Raw genomic sequence first — 25349 nt, forward strand, 5'->3', positions numbered from 1 at the left:
AAATGATCAACCTATTTTGGATCAATGATTTACAACCTCGATCTCCTTTTAACCAAAAGGCATGAGACATCTTGCTTTGAATACAAGATACGTATATACCATAAGATTAACAACCTAATGGTTTCAAGAGTACTTGATAACTCTTTGATTTTCATCATTCCAGAATTTAAGGTTTAATCTTGGGATACCAATTTGAGTCTTGCATCATCTACATGATGTATGATTCTAGTTTGGTTTAGAATATATTCACCTTGATAATGGGCTAGCCATACATCAAATCGTGGTGTATAGGGTCACAAAAGTGAAACCTCTTTTGTATCTTAACAAGTTTATATTCTTATTTAGAGTTTATGCACTTAATAGTCATAATTAAGTACAACTATAAACCCAAAACTAGATTGATTACACAATGACTCTATCTCTCGATGTTATTTGATGCTAGTCGTCATATTATAATCATCTTATTTATCGAATACAATGATGAAAACCTCCATTGGTTTCTAATATTGACGAAGTAGTACTAGCAAAAATTATGTTAATCAAATAAACATTTATACAAGAAAGTTTCATTAGATGTCCCACAACTAACTTGCTGATTCTTCAATAATTTGGGGTAGTTTCCTTTCAAGTGTCCAACATTTAAGACAATGGAAACTTTATCGGTCGGGATTGATAGGTTTAGTATCGTTATTCTCAATAACTTTACTTTTAACATTACCTTGTATCAATTCCGTTCTAATTTTACTTCTTTAAAACCTTATCCTTTTCTTAACGGTTTAAGAGAATGCTCCCACTCATTTCAATGAGTCTTTGCTAAGAGATGCAAAATTGAAATTCATGAAGACTACTCTTCATTCGTTTGTTTAGTCTTAAAACTTTCATAGAAGTGGATGCGGTATTTTGGTCAATTTCGATTTCAAACAAATCTAGTTACCAAAATGATGTAACGTTTCAAAGTACTTAACTCAATTAAGCATATGAGAAACAATTCATTGTAAGTAGATATGTTAGTCAAGAATCAAAAACCCTTTTGATCACGAATAACTTTTACCTATACTCTTCACAAGAGATCCTTATAATGGATAATACGAGGTTTTTAGAAGAAAAATTCAAATTTTGTCTTTAGTTACGATGTTTTTATGGAGATTTGAACTAAAATCGAAATGATATTGTATATAAATTGAGGCAAAGAAATAGAACAATATGATAACGGAATAGTGGAAAACTTAACATTTATCGTTTTATTAATACTTGTAAATAACAAGTAAAGCATTTACATAGTGACCTCTCCCCAACTATGATAAATGATTCCAAGATCCAAATTCATATTAACTTGGGGCACGGTGTGCCGAAATACCCTTTATTAACATAACTCGGTGGATTAACTCTTTAATCGATTCTACTTTTAGAACTCTTGGTCGATAAAATTACATTAATATTTATCTCTAGCCCGAAACACATCCGGAAATCGTCGTGAATACTTTCGTTGAGTTCAATCCAAATTTCGAATAAATGTGTCCATGATCCAAATTCATATTAACTTAGGGCACGGTGTGCCGAAATACCCTTTATTAGCATAAATTCGGTGGATAGACATTTATCACCCACTTCCTCTACGTAACAAGGTTTGTCCCCCGGTAAGGCCGAGTGCACTCCCTCACGAAATAGGTTTTCATGGTTTCTACTTTTTGGTAAGGCTAAGTCTCAATTGTTTATTTTAGCGAGAGGTCATGTCAATTTATTATCTATCACGTTTTAAGTGAACTAAAGCGGTGAACTACGATAATTGTAATTGACACGGTTGATATACACGATTTAATGATGATGCATGTTTTAGTTATGGCGATTTAGCGATGCATGCAACATATAAATAAAATGCAAAGCATAAATAAAATCCTAGTATGGCCTTCCTAAAATAGTAAATCTAATAAACTATTACAAATTCGGAGACCAACTCCTTTGGTCCCTTGAACTTCGGTCTTGCCACGCATTTCAAGGCAACAATTTCTTTAATGGATCGCCTTCTCGAATGGCACCGTCTTCAAGGTACTCCGGAATAAATAAATTACATAATGAATTACCTAATTTCCTATTATACATTTGTAATTAAAATAAAATAAAACTATTAAATTAAAAAACGGTGATACGAGATCACAATAATTACAACCGAATCGATATTCCCATACATTTCGGGTAATACCAATTAAAACTAAGGCCATACTAAGTAAAATTACATAATTCAAAAATTACATAAAATTAAAATATGACAATCATAAAGAAAATGCAGCATTATAATATGTATGAACATGCCCAATTTTATGCTAAATCGCCTTTTAAGGAGCCAATATCGTATATTAATCGGTTTTTACGGATTTGCGTGATTTAACCCTTTAAAAATCACAATAATAATTATATAAAATCATATTTATGTACCAGTTAATTACCCTAACCATCTTAGAACTCAAAATTAGTCTCCACTAACATTTGACAATAATTAACCTAGATTTCTTAATATTGTTCATAAATGGACCCAAAATACAAAATTATGTCATAAACTTCAAATTACATCATAAAAATTTCAAATAATTTCAAAATTTCAAATTTAAACTCATCAACATTCAGGAAAAAATACCATGACACTCATAATGTTCAAAACTTAGGTTAAAAATTTCGAAAATTTATCGAGAAAAACAATGTTGCGGTTTATCGGTTTTATCAATTTTGACCCTACAAATATGAGAAAAATTATATTCATCAACTTTTCATTTTTAGATCTGAAATATATGATAAAATGCAACATGTGACGTTTTTCCTTAGTCATGAAGTATGTTTTAGCATTTTTACTAATTAAAGTCACTATTTATGTGATTTTTCATCAAAAATTCGTAAATCATGCATAAAGACTTCATTATAGCCAAATATTTTACACACATCTTGTAAAATTGGATGTGACAACATACTAAATTTCTATGACCATATTCTAAATATAACTCATATTAACCTATTTACTCATTTAAATACGATTTTAACTTGAAAAATCCATATTTGGAGCATAACAACTCATTTTATCATGAAAATTTACAGGACATCAGTAGATAATATATGTGAAAACATATCCAACACTAGTACAATTAATGCAATTGGCATCGGTTATAAACAGTGATTGGCATCGGTTCCCAACCGATGCCAATGCTGGCGATGCCAATGACATTTTTTTGAATTGGCATCTGTTATAAACCGATGCCAATTTCCACATATTGACATCGGTTCTTTTCAATTGTCATCGGTTTACAACCGATGCCAATTTTCACATATTAGCAACGGTTGTTGACAGATAACCGATGCCAATTGACACATTTTGGATTCGGTTGTACCATAGGAACCGATGTCAATCATCGATTACAACAATGCCATTTTTATTATTTCGTGCCCAATAATTTTTGGTTCCCAATAAATATATTATATCATGCCTTCATTTTATTATCATAAAAGCTATAAAAAATTTGGCAACATGATCTCCATATAAATTGAACAATCCAAATTTAATAACAACTTGCAAAATTAAGTTGGATACCAACAAAACCAAATCCAATACAATAGTTCAGCATTTTATATCCACCAACACAATCACATACATAAAAAACCATTAACTATTAAAGTATCTAAATCAACCTTTCACTAAAATATTTTCTTCACAATATAAATCCCAATGCTCCCGAACCTTGTTCACTTCTTCAAGTGTAATAACGGACGAACCTGAAACACATTGTAAACAAGAACAAAATACTGATTACCTCAATTACAACTTAGAAAGAGAAATAATTACAATTTAGAACAATTTAGAATGAGAAATGAAATTGAAATACTTTTATAGGTTGTCTTCAGATAAAATAAACTCATGAAGTATGAGATAATTTGCAAAGAAGATGCACGGTCGCAAAAGGAGTACGAAAATTAAAATTAAACAAAGACTCATATGAAATTAATCTGAATAATAGCAACATTGACGAATACTTTACCCAACTGCAGCTAGTATGTGATGAGTTAGAGAATATGAATGACTACGTTACCCTACCATAACCAAATGACGAGTGAAATAAGAGCATACTTTGTGGCTATTATTGAGATTAATTTCATATGAGATTGGTCAGGCCAATAAAACATCTCATACAAGTACAAAAATAAATCCAACTTTCCTAGTGAAAAAAAAAATCTATGATAAAAAGTAAATAGAAACCAAGCAAAATACCATCAAGCTACAACTCAAATAGATCATCATCGTCGTCGTCACCCGACTGATCATTTTCACTTACATATGAAATCCACACCTCACTAAGATCGTCAATCATTTGTTGAGAATACGTGGAAGGAACTTTACCACCAGCAGAAGATCTTTGTGAAGATAGAGAGCGAGGCTGTGTTGAATTGAGTTCCTTTGGGACTTGCTCGTCCTGCTTGACATATGTTGAACCATATAGTTTATATGTTTATGTTTTGATGATGTCATGGTGTTTTACATTCTATATACTTGTTGCGTGTAATCGTTTGTTAAGTATTTTAGAACTAACCTATTACGAGCAACAAAGAAGATTGTGACAATTGCGTGAGAAGTTCAAGCCTTCGTTCAAGATCAAACAATTCAAGATTCATTCAAGAACTATGTGAAGACGAAGTTCGTCTAAAGATTAATCAAGCTTGGATGATGACGTAGCCTATACTCGAAGATCTCCTTGAAGATTAGAATAGTATAGGTGATTATCTCGTAATGGTAATCAAGAATGAGTTTCTTGATTTAGTAAAGTTATATATAGCTTTGCAGCTATAACATTACTAGTAAAAGAGCTCAATGTTATTGCTCTTCTACTATAACATTGAAATGCTGAGTTTTTATACACGACTTATAAATGTTTCGAAAAATTGTTTTATAATTGTTTAAAGTTTGTTTTAAATGTTTTAATGAAAGTATTTATATAATAAAGCCCGGTTTAGTGAGGAGTCCGGTTTTATAGTAAACGTTAATTGGTAGTTGTGATGGATCAACTTATGAGTTGGACTTTACTACTAATTAGGGTTTCTATATAGCCTCTCTTAAAACCTAAATTCTAATTATATGTTAAGACTAGGGTTTGCACGATTCACGAGCTTATGGGCCGTGATATCTCGTGTTGCCTAGGAGATATTAGGTAAAGATTTTATTCTATAATAATATCTTTACATATCTTATATATCTTACTTAATATATTTATTTATGATTAAAGATATTCTTGTTTTAGGAAATCTTATCATAATCTTAGAATTTATAGTAAAGATAATATTTGGAAAGATTATATTCTATCTTTTAGAATATTCTTTATTATCTTTTAAAGCTTTTAGGAAAGAGATAATAAGAAGATATAATTTGTCTTTATATCTTAATATTTCGGCTATTAGGGTTTGACAAAACCGTGTAGCCTACTCTTTCTCCTCCTATAAATACTTTGCTATTTACGACATCTAAAAGAGAGACCTTAAGCATAAAAATTGATTTTAATTTTTACAAAGCAAACCGTGTGTTTTAAACAGAAAAACCGATTTGCTATTTTGAAAGGTCGTGTGTCATAAAACTCGCATACTCGTTCTTCATTTATCGTTATAACATAATAGTGCTTAATTGATTTCTTAACTTGTTCATTAACGTGAACCTTTGTTAGAATCATTAGTGCTTTCTTATTAGCATAAGTTAGTCACTCGAGTATTTAACGGTACTCATTGAGTTACAGTTAGAGTTAGTTGTACGAGTTGGGTTAGTAAATTTGTAATCCGTAGAAAGGTACTAAATTTATTAATCGAGAATAGTGGATGTAGGTTTCGACTTGTGAAACTGAACCACTTCAAAAATCCGTGTGTCTCTTCTTCTTTCGTTTGTTTCGTTCATTACGTTCATCTTCATTAGTTGATTAGTTAAAGTTTAATCAATAAACTTTAAATAATCAATTACATTAGCATAATCGAAAAAGCTTTCAAAAAGTTTTAAATCCTCAATTCACCCCCTCTCTTGAGTATTTTGGATCAATAGACTCTTCAATTGGTATCAGAGCCTCGTGCTCTTGATTGCCTAACCGCAAAGAGGCTGATCTATCTTGTTTTTCATTTATCGTATTGTTTTATATTTCGCTGCCTATCACGTGATAAATGGATTCCAAATATCTCAAGTGTCCCGTCTTTGATGGGAAGAATTATGGATTATAGAAGAACATGATGACTCACTATGTGAAAGGTCATGATTGGGAGTGCTGGAGGATTATTCAGAACGGACCGCACAAAATTCTTGTGGCATCCGAGGAAGGCACTACCTATGAGAAGAAAGAAGAGGACTATGTCGAGGCCGACTACAAAAAGGCCGAAAAGAACTCCAAAGCAATAAGTCTTCTGCAAAACGGAATGACTTCTACCGAGTTTGATCGATTCTCTTCATGTTCCACGGCCAAGGAGATATGGGATGGGCTCGAATTAGCTTATGAAGGTACTTCCATTGTTAGGAAGCACCGAATTGATTTGCTTATGCAAAAATATGAGCTATTCATCATGGAGCCTAATGAGTCCTTAGATAGTATGTCAGCAAGGTTTTCAAGTATAATAAATGAATTAAAAAACCTAGGTAGAAAATTTGCATCGAGGACATTGCTAGAAAGGTTCTTAGGAGCCTTACTAAGAAGTGGCGTGCTAAGGTCACTGCAATGGAGGAATCACGAGATCTTGAAACCCTTTCCTATCAAGAACTCATTACTCTTAACAAAGACGACGCTGAACCAAGTCGCAATAAGAGTATGGCCTTAAAGAGCGAAGAAGTGGACTCTGACCTAGAGGATGAAACTGTCTTGTTTGCACGACGTTTTAAAAATAAGATTTTTCGAAATAAACAAACAAAATCATCCTATAACAACAATAACAACAAGTCATTCAACAAAAAGGTTAATGACTCAAAGTTGTCTTTCGCAAATAGAGGTTGCTTCAAGTTTGGAGAATCTGGTCATATGATCAAGGATTGTCCAACATGGGAGAAGATAAAGGACAAGACGAAACGTGAGAAGACAAAGAGAGAATTCAAGCAAGTTATGATGGCTTCGTGTTGGGGAGACCTTGACAAAGAAGATGACGAGGAATCTGAAGACGATGAAGTTGGAAACCTTTGCCTCAGCAGTGTTAGTCTTGACCTAATCTCCGACAACGACGATGAAAGCACAAATTCTCACTCAAACTATTGCTTTCTCGGAGAATCAGACGAAGACGACGATGAGGAGGTAAGTTATCTTGAGCTTAAAAAACGTGTTAGGAAATTGTCTAAAAGTGCTTTAATTGAATTCTTTGAACAATCTCTTGATAAGTGTCACAAACAGGATTTGGAATTGAAAGATCTAAAGGAACAGATTCTCGAAATCGCGGAAGAGAATCATACTCTCAAGACTAAAGCTAAGAAGTTGAAATCTAAAGTTATAGCTGAGAAAGCTACAACATTAGATTCTACTATGGCCGAAAAGAAGGAATTAGAGTCCAAAGTTATAGCTAATGAAGCTATAACTTCCGACCTAAAGCTTAACAACAAGCACCTTCAAGCCAAAGTTATAGCTAATGAAGCTATAACTTTAGAACTTAGAAAAGTCAAAGAACTCTTGGAAACTAAGGTCACATCTATTGAAGAAGTGATCTTGGATCAAAAGAAAGAGATAGATTCCCTTTTAAAGCAATTAAAGGAATCTAAGACTGATATGATCAATGTTAAGAAACAACACACAGATGTTGTGTTCATTCTTAACAAACGATTCCAAGACTTTCGTGACAACTTTAAAAGGGACAATGATGTAGATCACACGAAATGTCAAGAGGAAATTAAAACCCTAAAAGACCTACTTCTACACGCTAGAAAAGTCCATGACAAGTGGGAAGGTAGCACAAAAGTCCTAAACTTCCTAACCGAACAATCTGACAATAATATGAAGATGGGGATAGGACATGAGTGCTACAGCCGTAGAGATCACTCTAAATGCAAATCAACACCTTCGGATTTTGATTTCGAAAAAAAGAAAGTATCTTTGATCTTCCGAATACGATTTGCAATTATTGTGGTCATACGGGTCACATCCAAATCAATTGTGTCAAAAAGGCTCATGATATACGAAAAAATGCCGAACATGCTAAAACTGTTGACACAGTTGTCGAGGATAAGGAAACCCCCACTAACGAACCTAACGAAGAAAGGAACAATAAATTTCGTTGGTTCTATGACATGGCCTTTGACTACTCTAAGAAACCTAGCACTTCACAAAGCCCTTGTAGATCTCAACCCAGTAAACCTATTCACAAGGCAAATAGTCAAGAGAGACCTAGAGAAATTCCTAGACCTATTGAAAACCCTAACCCTAGAACTCCTCCCAAGCCAAACAAACCTAAAGTTAGAAAAACGGTCATTAGACGTGTTTGGGTTCGAAAGGATTTAGTATTTAGAGTAACTAATCATAAGGGACCCAACTTAGCTTGGGTACCTAAAAATCGTATCTAATCCTTTCTGCGGGAAGTAGTGAAAGAAAACAATCAATGGTATCTTGATAGTGGATGTTCAAGACACATGACCGGAGATAAGAATCTATTTCTTTCACTCAAGCCCTTCAACGGAGGAAAAGTGACGTTCGGGGACAACAAAAAGGGAAAAGTCATTGGCGTTGGCAAAATCGGAATCTCTAAATCTCACGCAATAAGTGATGTTTATCTCGTGGATGGCCTAAAACGCAACTTGCTAAGCATATCTCAATTATGCGACAAAGGTAACAAAGTAGTTTTTCATACTGATAGTTGTCGCATCATTATTGAAGGAACTAGCAATGTTATTCTTGAAGGCCGAAGAAAAAGGAACGTGTATATGGTGGATTTAAATGCTGTGCCTACTAACTCTTTTTCGTGCATGAAAGTTACACTAGATGATCCTTGTTTATGGCATAAACGTTTTGGTCACATTAGCTCACTAACCTGAACAAGCTCAAGAAGTGGGACTTGGTTGAGGGGTTACCTCAGATCAAATTCGACCAAGAAAAGATGTGTGATACGTGTGCAAGGTGCAAACAAGTAAGATCATCGTTCAAACCTAAAAGAGTAGTAAGCACAAATCAAGCCTTGGAACTGGTACACATGGATTTATGTGGACCTATGAAGGTAAGGAGTAGAGGAGGATCCAGGTAAGTCTTTGTTCTTGTAGACGACTACTCAAGGTATGTATGGCCTATCTTCCTTCATTCAAAAGACGAAACGTTTGATGAATTTTATTGTCTTATGAAACGTGTTCAAAATAAATATAAGACTAATCTAGTATATATTCGTACGGATCATGGCACCGAATTTGATAATCAAACTTTTATAGAATTCTGTAGAGTTAATGGTGTATGGCACAACTTTTCTGCACCAAGAACTCCTCAACAAAACGGTGTCGTTGAACGTATGAATAGAACTTTAGAAGATATGGCACGTACAATGCTCTTGTGTAGTGGTTTACCTCGTAACTTTTGGGCTGAAGCCATTAGTACTTCTTGCTACATCCATAATCGTGCTATGATCCGACCTATTCTCAAGAAAACCCCCTACGAACTCCTTAGAGGTCGAAAACCTAATATCTCCCATCTTCGCTGTTTTGGGAGTAAATGTTTTCTACACAACAACGGTAAAAACCGGTTAAGTAAATTCGACCCTAGGAGTGATGAGGCGATTTTCATAGGATATTCAGATCATAGCAAGGCTTATAAAGTCTTCAATAAAAGAACTCTTTGTATTGAAGAGAGTATCCACGTTATTTTTGATGAAGATAACGTGTATGATAAGCCCTTACAGGATGAGGAAGAAGACTTGGATAAACTTGACTTTCGTCTCTCACGAGATGATCCCCCGGATTTGGAATTAGAGGATAATGAGATTGAGGGAATAAACGATGAACTTGATCGTTCCTCAAAGGATAAAAAGGAGAAAAACAAAGTTATAGTTGATGATACTATAACATTGACTCAAGATAAGAACTCCCAAACCAATGTTATAGATAATGTTACTGTAACATTGAATCCAAATCAAGGTGTAGAGTCCGAGGTTATAATCGGCTCAAATACAACACCTGGATTGGATTCAGGGGGGAACTTCCTCTAATTCAGAACCAAATGAAGTTGGGATAAGCTCAAATAACGATGAAGAACCAAGCACTTCAACGAAGTGGAAATACAAGAACTCACACCCCATGGACAATATTCTTGGGAATATTAAGAAGGGTGTTCAGACAAGACGTTCCTTAAACAACTTTTGCTCTTTCTACTCCTTCCTATCCGTGATCGAACCAAAGAATATCAATGAAGCTCTTGCTGAATCTGATTGGATTGTAGCTATGCAAGAAGAGCTACAACAGTTCGAAAGAAACAAGGTTTGGCATTTAGTTCCTAGACCTAAAGATCGTTCAGTCATTGGAACTCGGTGGGTCTTCAGGAACAAATTAGATGATGCCGGAGTCATTGTCAGAAACAAAGCAAGATTGGTGGTCCAAGGATATAATCAACAAGAAGGAATAGATTATGACGAGACTTTCGCACCTGTTGCTCGTCTTGAAGCTATTAGACTTCTAATAGCATTCGCCGCACACAAGGGAATGAAACTCTTCCAGATGGATGTCAAGACAGCATTCTTGAATGGTTATTTACAAGAAGAAGTCTTCGTTGAACAACCCCCTGGTTTTAAGAACATCAAATTTGAGGATCACGTGTTCAAATATGATAAAGCCCTATACGGATTAAAGCAAGCACCTAGGGCTTGGTACGATCGATTATCTAAGTTTCTACTTGACAGTGGATTCAATAGAGGATCTGTCGACAAAACCCTATTTCTAAAAACTGAGGGTTCTGACCTTTTGGTTGTTCAAATATACGTCGATGATATTATCTTTGGATCGACCAACTGAAGCTTGTGCAAATACTTTTCTGAGTTGATGACTTCCGCGTTCGAGATGAGTATGATGGGAGAATTAAAATTCTTTTGAGGACTGCAAATACAACAAACAGATGAAGGCATTAAGATCCATCAACAGAAATATATCAAAGAGTTGATTCGGAAATTTGGAATGGAAAATTCGCATGCTATGCCTACTCCAATGGTCGAGAACAAGAAATTGACATTGGATGAAAACGGTAAATCAGTTGATGAAACTACTTACCGTGGGATGATTGGGTCACTGTTATATTTGACCGCAAGTAGACCAGATATTATGTTTAGCGTATGCGTTTGTGCGAGATATCAATCGTCTCCCAAAGAGTCGCATATGACGGCCGTAAAACGAATTTTACGTTACTTGATTGGAACGGCCAACTTATACCTATGGTACCCAATGGAGTGCAATTTTGATCTTGTCGGTTATTCTGATGCCGACTACGCAGGATGTTCTCTAGACAGAAAAAGCACGTCGGGTGTCGCCACTTTTGTCGGACCGTGTATCATCACGTGGGGTTCGAAGAAACAAAATTCGGTTGCTCTCTCAACTGCTGAAGCCGAATATATTGCCGCAGGACTGGTATGTACTCAACTTTTATGGCTTAAGCAACGATTACGTGATTATGGTGTTGACGTAGGATGCATTCCTATTTTATGTGATAATACTAGTGCGATAATAATTTCTAAAAACCCCGCACAACATTCACGTACCAAACATATTGAAATAAGACACCATTTTATACGAGACCATGTTGAGAAGGGGAATATAAAACTTGAATTTTGTAGTACTAAAAAACAATGGGCAGACATTTTGACAAAATCATTAGCTAGAGAACGATTTGAGACTTTACGGTTGGAAATTGGTTTAATTAGTGGTACCTAAGCTTCTATATTTGTTCAATCTTTTTATGACTGACTAGTTAAGTTAAGATTGTATGACTGTGTCCGTATATTGCGTTGCATGAATAATTTCGTTTATAGAAATATTTTTATCATAAGATTCTATTTGCTATTTAGAATTTAATTGATATACAAACTTATTCTTTATCACAATAAACAAAACACACCATATTTTTATCTTTTCAAATCATAAAAATCTTCCAAATAGCTCTCATATACACGGCTCATACTTCCTACATAAAATCAATTTCCTAATTCTAGTCTTATCACCATAAATTCCTATACTTATCACAATACCTATTCCTAATTAAAGACACTTACCATATTTGACCTCCACTTGTTAACCCTAGCCTACACCTATATCTACCCCTTGCGTGTTAACCGTCCACCCAAACCCCACTTGCATACCTTTCTTTCTCTCATATTTTTACCATCATCCCAATTCATCTCCTTTACTCAAACCATCACCATCACCTCCTTTTTCAACAATCACCATCATCATGAATCCATCTCATGCAAAAAATACCCAATCCTCAACCCGTCACCACCAAAACCGCCCCTTTCCTAACAAAACATCACCTCTACCGCCACATGATCCTTATTCCATTAATTGTCCTTCACCATAACCAAACCAAAACTCGCCCCTGTTCCGTAGTCGGGACGAATCGGTGTCCGAAGGCAAAAGACTTCGTCTTTTCAAGGGTAAAAATAAAGTAGTTGTTGGTGATAGTGAAGCTGTGGAGGAACCCGAAGTGATAGTTCGGAATGGTGTTGCTCGTACCATGCTTAGGGATGCTTCAAAAGCCGCGACCAAGGAATGGTTAAATCGTGTTCGGCTTACTCATGATGAAAGCATCTTAGTTAATCGAGTTTTGAGGTATTCCATTCATGGTGGTAGGTACTATCCGAAATCTTGGTTGGTTAGTGTTCCCGCTCTTGCTTTTTTTGTTAATTTTCTTGATTTTCAAGGGTGGAGTCACATTAGTCAGTTTTCGGGTCCTGTTTACTCAGTTGAGGTGGTTCAATTCTTTGCTAGTGTCTTAATTAAGAAAGGAGTCTTGCATGCGGTTGTTAATGGCGTGGATGTGACGGTCTCTGTTTCGGATTTTTGCTCTGCTTTTTCGGTTCCCGATGAAGGAATTAAATTAAATCCGAGTCTTGAGTGGTCTAATGTTGTGGGTGAAAAGGAGTTGTTAGTCAAGAGATATTTTGAGGAGATGGCGGAGGGAGGTAATATCGTGGTTCGTCCTCTCTCGGCAAAAATTAAGTTCCTCTTGAACTTTTTGTGGAACACAGTGGTGACGAGGAGAGGAGGCCGTGATAAGGTGTCGAGTTATGAAGCTATAATGGTTTATTCTTGGTTGGAAGGTCATAAGGTGAATTTGGGTAGTGTTGTCTTGCACCGTATAATTCAGACGAGTCTTACGGTAACTAAGGAGAAGTTGAGCACCACAATCGATTTGCCATATGGTATGCGGATATCTCGTTTGTTGGAAATAAAACGAGGGGTAGGGCCTGACAGTTACGGTGTTAGTTCTCGGGATTGTATGTGTGACAAGTTGATCAAGATAATGGGTCTTGTTGTTGATGGACCCGAGTTGCTTCTTGCAAAAGATGTTGAGAAAGCCCCGACTACGTGAACTCGTATAAGACCCGTAACATTTGATTTCTTCTCGTCCTACCCTATCTAGCCTTACCTTAATTAGCTTTCTTTTTCTTTCTTTTAATGGTGTGTTAAACAAACTTCTTATTCGGCCCATTTTGGCAATGCACTTGTGGTTATGGCCCAAGTGTTTCATTAGACATGTGTTCATTCGGCCCACTTTGGCTTTAAACATGTTTAATTCTTAGTTTGTATGCTAATTATCTTTTGAATGCTTATAGTTTTTGCGTGTTATTAATATTTCCTATGATGTTTTATCTCTTGTCTCGTCTTATATTATTCTAGTCATTTTTGATTTGTTCTTAGCTTTTCGATGATGTCAAGAGGGGGAAAGAACGTCTATAGTAAGCATCTACCTAAGCTTGCTCCTTGTCAAGACCAATTGTCTCTTAAAGTCCTTAAAGTTTCGGTTTTTGAAAAATTGTCTTGATCTTGCGTTAATCTTTATTATCAAGATAACGGTATTATATTGAGGGGGAACTTTTTACTTAGTCACGAATTTAGGAGACTTGCCATCATCAAAAAGGGGAAATTTGTTGAACCATATAGTTTATATGTTTATGTTTTGATGATGTCATGGTGTTTTACATTCTATATACTTTTTGTGTGTAATCGTTTGTTAAGTATTTTAGAACTAACCTATTACGAGCAACAAAGAAGATTGTGACAATTGCGTGAGAAGTTTAAGCCTTCGTTCAAGATCAAACAATTCAAGATTCATTCAAGAACTATGTGAAGACGAAGTTCGTCTAAAGATTAATCAAGCTTGGATGATGACGTAGCCTATACTCGAAGATCTCCTTGAAGATTTGAATAGTATAGGTGATTATCTCGTAATGGTAATCAAGAATGAGTTTCTTGATTTAGTAAAGTTATAGCTTTGCAGCTATAACATTACTAGTAAAAGAGCTCAATGTTATAGCTCTTCTACTATAACATTGAAATGCTGAGTTTTTATACACGACTTATAAATGTTTCGAAAAGTTTTTTTTATAATTGTTTAAAGTTTGTTTTAAATGTTTTAATGAAAGTATTTATATAATAAAGCCCGGTTTAGTGAGGAGTCCGGTTTTATAGTAAACGTTAATTGGTAGTTGTGATGGATCAACTTATGAGTTGGACTTTACTACTAATTAGGGTTTCTATATAGCCTCTCTTAAAACCTAAATTCTAATTATATGTTAAGACTAGGGTTTTCACGATTCACGAGCTTATGGGCCGTGATATCTCGTGTTGCCTAGGAGATATTAGGTAAAGATTTTATTCTATAATAATATCTTTACATATCTTATATATCTTACTTAATATATTTATTTATGATTAAAGATATTCTTGTTTTAGGAAATCTTATCATAATCTTAGAATTTATAGTAAAGATAATATTTGGAAAGATTATATTCTATCTTTTAGAATATTCTTTATTATCTTTTAAATCTTTTAGGAAAGAGATAATAAGAAGATATAATTTGTCTTTATATCTTAATATTTCGGCTATTAGGGTTTGACAAAACCGTGTAGCCTACTCTTTCTCCTCCTATAAATACTTTGCTATTTACGACATCTAAAAGAGAGACCTTAAGCATAAAAATTGATTTTAATTTTTACAAAGCAAACCGTGTGTTTTAAACAGAAAAACCGATTTGCTATTTTGAAAGGTCGTGTGTCATAAAACTCGCATACTCGTTCTTCATTTATCGTTATAAGATAATAGTGCTTAATTGATTTCTTAACTTGTTCATTAACGTGAACCTTTGTTAGAATCATTAGTGCTTTCTTATTAGCATAAGTTAGTCACTCGAGTATTTAACGGTACTCATTGAGTTACAGCTAGAGTTAGTTGTACGAGTTGGGTTAGTAAATTTGTAATCCGTAGAAAGGTACTAAATTTATTAATCGAGAATAGTGGATGTAGGTTTCGACTTGTGAAACTGAACCACTTCAAAAATCCGTGTGTTTTTTCTTCTTTCGTTTGTTTCGTTCATTACGTTCATCTTCATTAGTTGATTAGTTAAAGTTTAATCAATAAACTTTAAATAATCAATTACATTAGCATAATCGAAAAAGCTTTCAAAAAGTTTTAAATCCTCAATTCCCCCCCCCCCCCCCCTTGAGTATTTTGGATCAATAGACTCTTCAACATATAACATATAAAATTATTTATTTAGAATAAAAGAATCGTTGCGCAAGAAAAACACAAATGGAGAATTTAACACATAAAAGATTGGTAAAATGAGATTCGAACACAATACTATGTAACATTTCACTTTACCTTCGGATTTGGTTTAAACGTTGGTATTATAGGAAAATACCACATGACCTTAGACGGAACTCCTTCCCTTTTCTTGTATCTCGACACATTGTGCAGAGGGCAACTTTTTAATGATTCAAATTCATCTCGATATAGTATGCAATCGTTTGGGCAAGCATGAATTTTTCATAACGCAACACCATGTCCTTGAGCTTATACTTCGTAGCTTACCAACAACAGTAAAACACGATTATCATTTCACAAACCATAAAACATAAAAAATTCTCAACATTAGGACGAAATTAATTTTGACTATCCAATGTTTGAATTGTAGATCTGTACTACTAGCTTTTCTTTGACATTCAAATTTTTAAATTATAGCATGGACCAGTAATATTGTTCTCAAATGTCTAGATTATATAGCATGAAACGGTTATACTGTTTTCTGAGATAATAGATGGTTGACACACCCTTCATCCAATAAGATTCATTCATGGCTAAGACACAACATGCTCATTGCAGTAGTATGGAGGAAATTCTATCAAGAAATGTAAATTTGCAACGAATAACCTTTACTTGACAGTTTCAATCCAGAAAATTCAAAATCAATGTATAGTTTCTACCTAATATAATTCACTTAAACTAAAGAAGTACTAGAAAACATGAGTCATGTCTCCATTTACATTAAGTTTATAATTGAACATATAAGTAGCAGATGCATTTAAATGACTCGATACATGTTTGAAAGAGAAATAAACTTTGGGGCCTCTATATAATGATTAAGTTTATCTATTTGGCTTATGTGAATTCTCTTGTGTCAATTAATTAGCAGATATAGAAGACACGGGTCACTATCTTAGTGAGCAACGAAGCCAAGTGCAAACAATATTGACAACCAATCAGACACAAAAGACAAAGATACTCTGAGTAAACTATATTTAAAGAACCTAAAGTATCCTACAATGTAGCAATAAGGACCTAAAATATACAAGACTAGCTTTAAGGAGCTGACAAACGTTTTCCATCCACTCACCGTTAGTTTGGCCCCTAAGAGCTCAAGAAGTTGTCATTATACCACCTAATTAATTAAAGATACACTAAGTCATCAGTTGTATTCAATTTTGATTATCAACAAATGGATATATGCTAAATACCATACTGCTCGTATCAGACTAAGAGTTGACAGATACTTAAACATGTGTGATTGAAAATAAGGATGAGCTTTAACAAAAACTGTATCGTATATTTTGCTCACCCCTGATTAAAATAGACGTGGTTTAAAAACATTTTTTACTTAGACTTCGGGTCCTTATTGCTACATAAAAGAATACTTTAGGTCCTTTGAATGTAGTTTACTCAAGATACTCTCATAATCATATGCAAGTGAGGCGGGGATATAGAAATGGATATTAATTTATGATCAGTGGTGGCAATGATAACTCAGAAAGTATAAAATGAATACTAGTGATTAATTTATTGAAATAAGCTACGAATAATAAAAGATTGTGTATGCGCAATAATGTGGTGGCAGTTTTTGTTAATCAGCTAAATGTTAAGAGAGGCAATCTCTGTATGGAGGGATCCATCTCTCATTAAGATGAATCTTAAAATGAGAAGTTGACAATTTGAACACAAAAAACTGAACAAGAAACATATACAGTCAAAGACGAAAGTCATTTTATTCATTTAGCGAAATACATCGAGATACCATCATTGTATTGTATACATTTCAAAATCGTCCTCACATAGTTTCAAAAACTTATACAGCGCAACTAATCAAGGGTTAGTATTTAACAATCATTATTTGTCACGCTAGTGTATGTGAATTTCCTGATCAACATCAACAATCGACAGGACTTATGTCAGTCAATTTAATATAAATCACCATGGTAATTCGTTATTGCTATATGGTGTAAGATTGAATGTGAAGCACATACTTTTAAAATAAAAGCCACTAAAGATTTAATTACAAAGCTTAACTAGTACAGAGGAAGATACTAACAACATTGTTCCAAATAAACATCAAAACGACAAAGCTTTGACAAAATGAAGCTCGATCAAATTCACAAGTTTTCACAGCAACCACAGCTAAACAAGACCATACGCTCACTATCTTAATCATTTGTTTACTTTTTATTCTTTGTGAGAGGTATTTTAATCAACGTAAACAAATGATTGGGACGGAAGGATTATAAATCAAATAAATCATAGAAACGATGCATTATCTATATATTTACGTCCACTATTTATGATTACTAACAACATTGTGAGCAACAAACACAAACGCCGTATTTTAATCTAAGGAGACCCAAAATATCAAACTACCGCCCTAAAATAAGACTAATACATGCCCCATGTACAATCGATTAGATGAATATAACAAGATATGATAAGCTCCAAAAATATATGAACAATCTAACATGACCAATTAATATGATTCACAGGATACAGATCAGAGCAATAAGATTATCAAATTTACATTATAACGAAAACAAATTGGGCATTAGGGTTTACTTTAATTGAAATTGAAAACAAAAAAATTAGACAAGAATAACCAACTTACCAATTAAAGAGACCAAAATTGATGAAGGAGACGAAGTAATAGTAGTGCGAGCAACAGAGTGAACGAACAGCAGGACGAAGTGGCGCCCGAAATATTTAGGACGAGACACGAAGGAGAGTTGGATGATGGCGGTGTGGAGGAATCTGATGACGGCCCAACTCAAGCTTGAGTTGGATGATGGCGGTTTGCAGGTATCCGATGGGTGGAACAAAGTATTGGTGAGTGGTGATATGAGAGGGAGATGACGGTTGTATGTAGGGTTAGGTGGGTATCTGAAAGGGTTTCTCATTCTAGAAAAATCTTTTAATTATTTAGTTGGCATCGGTTTTAAGTTTATAACCGATGGTAATATTGTTCAATTGGCATCGGCTGTATAGTTAGAACCGATGTCAATTATCCAAATACGCTATTGGCATCGGTTCTTTAATTGAAACCGATGCCATTATCTATTTAAATCATATTTGGCATCGGTTTTTTGTAGAACTGATGCCACTATGGCGATGACAATTGCCTTAATTGTACTAGTGCAAAAACCACTGAAAAAATAGAAGTTTAGCTATTTTTAGTCCAAAAATGATATTTTTATCATAAAAATCACATTTTAATGCCATTATTATATAAAATGAACAACAAAATCCTTAAATTAACCAAAATGTCCTAAAAATCACTTAGGACCAGAAACTTTTAACATGCAAGGTTATTTTAAGGTTTATCTTCATAAAACCAAATTAATTAGTTTTGTATGTTAATCATATAACTCGGAAAAACTATAAACCGATTTGCATGCAAACAACCTAAGGCTCATGATACCGTTTGTTAGGATTCATTATTTAACATATTCATATATGAAAAGATTTATTTAGTCATAAAATAAATTGTTGATCTTATGCATGCAAACTTTAATAAAAGAGATGGAAAAATCTATTTCTCACCATCTAATTTTCGGCTATTTGGGCACCAACAAGATCTCCTTCTTCTTAATTCTTGAGCTTTCCTTATTATGGATGAACAAGGATCCAAATTAGAATCCCTCCCAAAAGTGAATACCCAAGGAAACCTCTTAATAACTAATATTATTATGATCTAGTAATAATATAAGTTTTACTATAAAATTGACACAAAAATATTGTGTATTTCCTCTTGAAAATTTCGACCAAGAGGAGAGATATGTGAGTTTTTATTTCTCTAAAATGTTTCACAAAAAGTAGAGAGAAAATAATTTCTTACACTAGAAATTCTATCATGAAAGATGAATGAATGAATATATTGAAAAGAAAACTCTTTTCTTTTTACCCATGGTGGCCGAAAAATTGGCCTTGGGTGTTAGTTATTTAGACCAAATTAATACTCATCTTATGATATTAAAGTTACAAATTAATATAATGTGGTCTAAATCTACATGCATGCAAATAAAAAGTATAAAAGATGGTTTTTAAACCATCTTAAGACAAAAGTTCCTTACATTGTTATAAGGCAAAATGGGCACAACTCAAGGACTCCTTCCTTGATGTTGTTCTTGTGCTAATGCAATAAGGATGATCCTCCAACAACACCAATTACCAAAAAAGGTAATCTCCTTTGGTGGCACCCAAGATTAACCCAAAATACTACTAAAAATACTAACTAGGTAAATGTAGTAGTAACCTTGTTTTTGTATATTTGATGTACTAATTAATATTATTACTTTGATAATATTATTAGTAGGTATTTATATGTGTTTTATATAAGATGATGAAGAAAAATAAGAAGGAAAAAAATGGTCTATGGTAGTGGAGGGATTCGGCCAAATGAAGAACAACAAAGACCAAGTTTTTCCTTCAATTTTTCAACCCCATAGTTAGTGGAATAACATGGGTATTTATAGCCTATTATGGGGAACAAAAGTAAGTGGAATTTGCCACTTCATGGACACATGTAGTCCTCTAAAAAACCCGGAACAATTGGACTGTATTTGGTCCATTTCGGTTTTCGTCATTTGCCCCACAAATGCTTATAAGTCTTATATTTAATTATCTTACATAATTAAATATTAATTTAATTATTTAACACTTAAATAATACAAATTAACTACCAATAACTACTTAACCATTAAGTAATCATAAGAATATTTTATCAACATACAATGTGTCAATATTAACCCATTTAGCTAATTTTACAACCTCTTGTAAAATATAATAGCTAATTGATTCTTCCTCAAAACATATACACATATCGTATAAAATTAATCAATTAACAATTAATTAATAAATTCTAATCATTTATTATTTAAATATCTCATAATTAATTAATAAATCTCTTTGTCCCGAGTTCGTAACCCGTCATCAAATAATACATTTATGTGACTAACTAAGAGTCAAATAATACAAGGAATTAATTATCTCGTATCTCATACAAACAATTAATTTATACTATTTGGGCGTCATCCTATAGGTGTGACCTAAAGGGATCAGCTGATCACCGCCGTCACACGACAGTAATGTCAAACTCTAGTCAGCCAATCATTACCGATTAACGATGACCAGCTGACAATAAATAAATAAATCCCTGATATTCCTTTTACGAGATTTATTATGTAAACGCCCTCATTGTGGAGGACACTACTCCAACAATCTCCCACTTGTCTGACACAAGTGTGCGTTACCAATTCTCTTGTCCAATAATATCTCCCACTCAATGCAAGATGTCTTTCAGGTCGTTCTTGCACGTGATCATATCATAAAGTGGTTTCCTCGATCGGGAGAATGTATCGACCGGATAATCTACTATAGATCTCATCCGAGCGTGGCCACGCATTCACAGTCATCTCTCCTCGAGTGGCCTTGAGATAAAATATGACTTAAAAGGACAATCCTGTTGACCTATTTTCTTCATTCAATACAGATCACAATGACCCAGTAAATGCTCATCGGCCTCCTTTTACGGTGCGACCTAGTACAAAAACCAAAGCCACCGGAAAACCGTACCAACTCAGACAAATAGTCACCAGTCTAAAGAATTGACTCGAAGGAATAAATAGAAGTCCTCGCCACGACCTGGCAACAAAAGGACTCTATAAGCGGTCACTGTCCCACAAATTGTCTCACAATATGCCTATGTAATCGACCGGTCATCACTATGACCATATGACAGTCGAACCTGTCATCTATCGCCTTACAATCTAGTCACTCCGAGACATCACCTCATTAAGTAACTAGGGACAAAATACAATGTTAATCCAGTTCACTTAATAGGGTTCGACGTTGTCTTTACAACCTATTTGGAGAAAACAAAGTATATAAATTAAGACATAAAACTGAATATAACGATAAATGCAACTTATCATATATGAAAAAATAAATACAATATTTTGATTATTACATATCATATAAATTACAACAGTTCTGGCATTCGTCTCAACCCCATCGAAACTACATGACTATCATGTTTAGCTTGAGACAATGGCTTGGTTAAAGGATCAGCGATGTTGTCAGCTGTCCCAACCTTACAAACTGTAATTTCTTTCCTTTCGATTAAATCTCTAATTACATGAAATTTCCTAAGTACATGTCTAGACTTGTTACTAGACTTGGGCTCTTTTGCTTGAAAAATAGCCCCACTGTTATCACAATACAAAGTGATAGGATCCTCGGCGGTCGGAACTACTTTTAGTCCCTCTAAAAATTGCCTAATCCAAACAGCTTCCTTTGCAGCTTCGGAGAGGTGCAATGTACTCGACTTCCGTTGTAGAATCGTGATCCGAGACTCTTTGAAACTTCTCAAAGAAACCGCCCCTCCGTTCAACAAAAAAACAAAACCAGCACTGGGATTTCAAATCATCCCTATCGGTTTGAAAGCGGCATCCGTATAACCTCTTATACGTAATTGATTCTCCTCCAAACACTAAGAATGAATCTTTAGTCCTTCTCAAGTACTTCAGAATATTCTTGACGGCTATCCAGTGACTCTCACCTGGAGTTTTCTGAAAACGACTCGTCATACTCAAAGCATACGAGACATCAGGACGAGAACACATCATAACATACATGATCGTGTTGGGAAATGTGTCCTCAACAATAGTGCGATCACATGATTTAAATATCATTAGTAAATCTCATATAAAGAATACGTGAGGGATGATTCTTATACGATCGTGACCGTCATTAATCGGTAATGATTGGCTAACTAGAGTTTGACATTCTTGTGATGTGACAGTGGTGGTCGATTGATCCCTTTAGGTCACACCTATAGGATGAGGCCCAAGTAGATATTTAATTAATTGTATGCGTCTGATTAATTAATTCCTTAATTATGAGAGTGCAATTTTACGTCTTATTGTAATGTGATTAAATAAGATTTAAATTTAGTAATTAAGTGTTAAATTACTAAATTAGTTGAGGTATTATATAAGTTTTGAGGTAGAGGTAATTAGTTATTTAAAGTTACAAGAAGTTGCAATTTTAACTAACTAGTAATTATGGGACTCATTATATGATGATATAATGGTAGTATAGTACTCAAAAAGTGGAGTGTATATTATATTATTAATTGTAATATTTAAGTGTTAAATGGTTACATTAATAATTAAAAATGTAAGATAGTTAAACATATGACTTATAAGCATTTGTGGGACAAATGACAAAAGGCAAAAATGGACCAAATAAGGTCCAATATTTCGGCCAAATAAGAAGAGCAAGAGATGCTCTTTTGTCTTATGTTGATGTTGGTTATTGTGTGATTGTGATATATCACACTAGCCTTTACATGCTACATCTTACACCTAGGCTTCCTACACTCTACCTACACTAAACAAAAGAGTAAAAACAAAAAACAAAGATTCCTACCTACCTTCAAAGCCACCGGTTTTTGGCTTACAAAAGGGAGCATTAGTTGCTCATTTTGGTGTTGCTTTTTTTACTTGTTTTTCTCTCAAGTCTTTCCTCACATGCAATTGCTTAAATCTCTCTAAAATATTAATACATTAAATCTATTACTAGAGGTAGTAATAATAGAAATATTAGTATTATTAAGGTAACATTTCTACTATATATCTAGTTAATATTAGTAGGAATTTTTGGGATTAATCTTGGGTGCAATTTATTGGAGTGGCTTCTATACTTGGAGTCTTAGGAGGATCATCCATCATTATTTAGCTCAAGAACAAGTGAAGGAAGGTGACCTTACTTGTGCCCATAATTTCGAAATACATAACAATGTAAGGAACATTGTTCTTCTTATAAATCTTTCATTTTGTTATGCATGCACTAGATGTAAAGAACAAATAATTAATAAGTTAATTAGTTCACTATTAGAGGAGTCTAATAATAGGTATATGAACCTAACAAGTGGTATCAGAGCATAAGGATGTTGCATGCATAATCGGTTATTGTTTTTCCGAGTTAAAATGTTAACATATAAAACTAAAAATTTGTGATTTATAAGTATAAGCCACGAAATCACCATGTATGTTATATATTCTGGTCCTAAAATATTTTTAGGTCATTTTTATGATTTATGAAAATTTATTGCTCATTTTAATGATTTTTAGTGATTTTATTACATTTTTATGACTAAAATGGGAATTAAAATGCTAAAAATAGTTAAACAAAGTTTCTGACCTTGGATATTTTATATGACCTCACATGCATATTGTACAAGTTGTGTGTAAAAGGTCGAGTTAATTTGATTAATTTTGCATGATTTATGATTTTTATGAGATAAAAATGGATTAAAAGAGGTAAAATGGTTAAAATTAGTTAAATTTCGAATTAAGCCATGATATTTTAATATGATGTCACATGAATAATTTACAGAGAGTATGTAAATTTCTAAATTTAATGATCTTACTTTGGATGATTTATGGATTTTTAGAGTAAAATTGGCATAAATAGTGACTATTTTGGCAAAATTAGCTAAAACGTATTGTATGGCTTGAGAAAATTATTTTAAGTTTCATAAATATCCCACTAATCAGATCTAAAGTTGTAAACATTATTGGATTAATTTTCGGATACTTTATGTATTTTATGAGATAAAACCGATAAAATGCAACTATATTTTCTCTAAATTAATTCGAAAATTTTAACCATGATTTTTGATATTATGAGTGTCATGGAATTATTCCAGAATGTTCAAAAATTTAAAATTCACATTTTGAAATTTTTATAATTTAATTTGGATTTATTTCATATAAATATTGAATTTAAGGTAAAAAATGAGCATAAAATTAAATCAACTTGAATTATTGTCAAAAAATGAGTGATGACTAATTTTTGAGTCCTAAAATGTGTTAGGATAATTAACTTGAGCTTAGATGTGATTTAAGTGTTAATTAGTGATTTTAAAAGGTTATTATCACGTATTTCCATAAAACCGGGTTATATGTACGACATAAATTAAATAGGGCGATTTGGCACATCATTTGGCATGATAGGTACATATTATAATGCTGCATATTTCAATTGTTGAATGTCTTTTATTTATATAATTTTGAATTATGTAATTTTATCTTAGTATGGCCTTAGTTTAATCAATATTACCCGTAATGAAAGGGAATATTGATTCCGTTGTAATTTAATGTGATCTCGTATCACTTTTATTTTATTAGTTTTTCCATTTTACAAATGTATAATAGGAATAGCTTTGTATTTTTATTATTATTTGTAATTATGGAGCATCTTCAAGACGGTGTCATTCGGAAAGGTGATCCGACGAAGACGGTGTCTTGGGAGGCGTGCCACTTGAAGATTCAAGGGACCAAAGGAGTTGGTTTCCGAATATGTAATAGATTATTTAATTTTCTATTTTAGGAAGGCCATACTAGGAATTTTATTTATTGCTTTGCATTTCTTTTAATATGTTGCATGCATTGCCAAATCGCCATAACAACACATGCATATCATATCGAGTTATCGACCGTGTCAATTATAATTATCGTAGTTCACCGCTTTAGTTCACTTAAAATGTGATAGATAATAAATTGACAAGACCTCTCACATATAATAATTGAGATAAAG

The 25349-nt window shown here is 33.6% G+C and overlaps 1 long non-coding RNA gene across 1 annotated transcript; it reads right to left on the reverse strand.

The window, feature by feature from the left end:
• Window positions 1–4146: 4146 nt before the first annotated feature.
• On the reverse strand, window positions 4147–18671 carry LOC141640244 (uncharacterized). Its single transcript, XR_012542924.1, has 3 exons — window positions 18358–18671; window positions 15816–16020; window positions 4147–4451 (listed from the first exon to the last, which is right to left on the reverse strand). It is a non-coding gene; the product is annotated as an uncharacterized LOC141640244 (long non-coding RNA).
• Between the last annotated feature and the right edge of the window lie 6678 nt (window positions 18672–25349).

The sequence above is a fragment of the Silene latifolia genome, unplaced genomic scaffold (genome assembly GCF_048544455.1).
Source record: "Silene latifolia isolate original U9 population unplaced genomic scaffold, ASM4854445v1 scaffold_75, whole genome shotgun sequence".
Lineage (NCBI taxonomy): Eukaryota > Viridiplantae > Streptophyta > Magnoliopsida > Caryophyllales > Caryophyllaceae > Silene > Silene latifolia.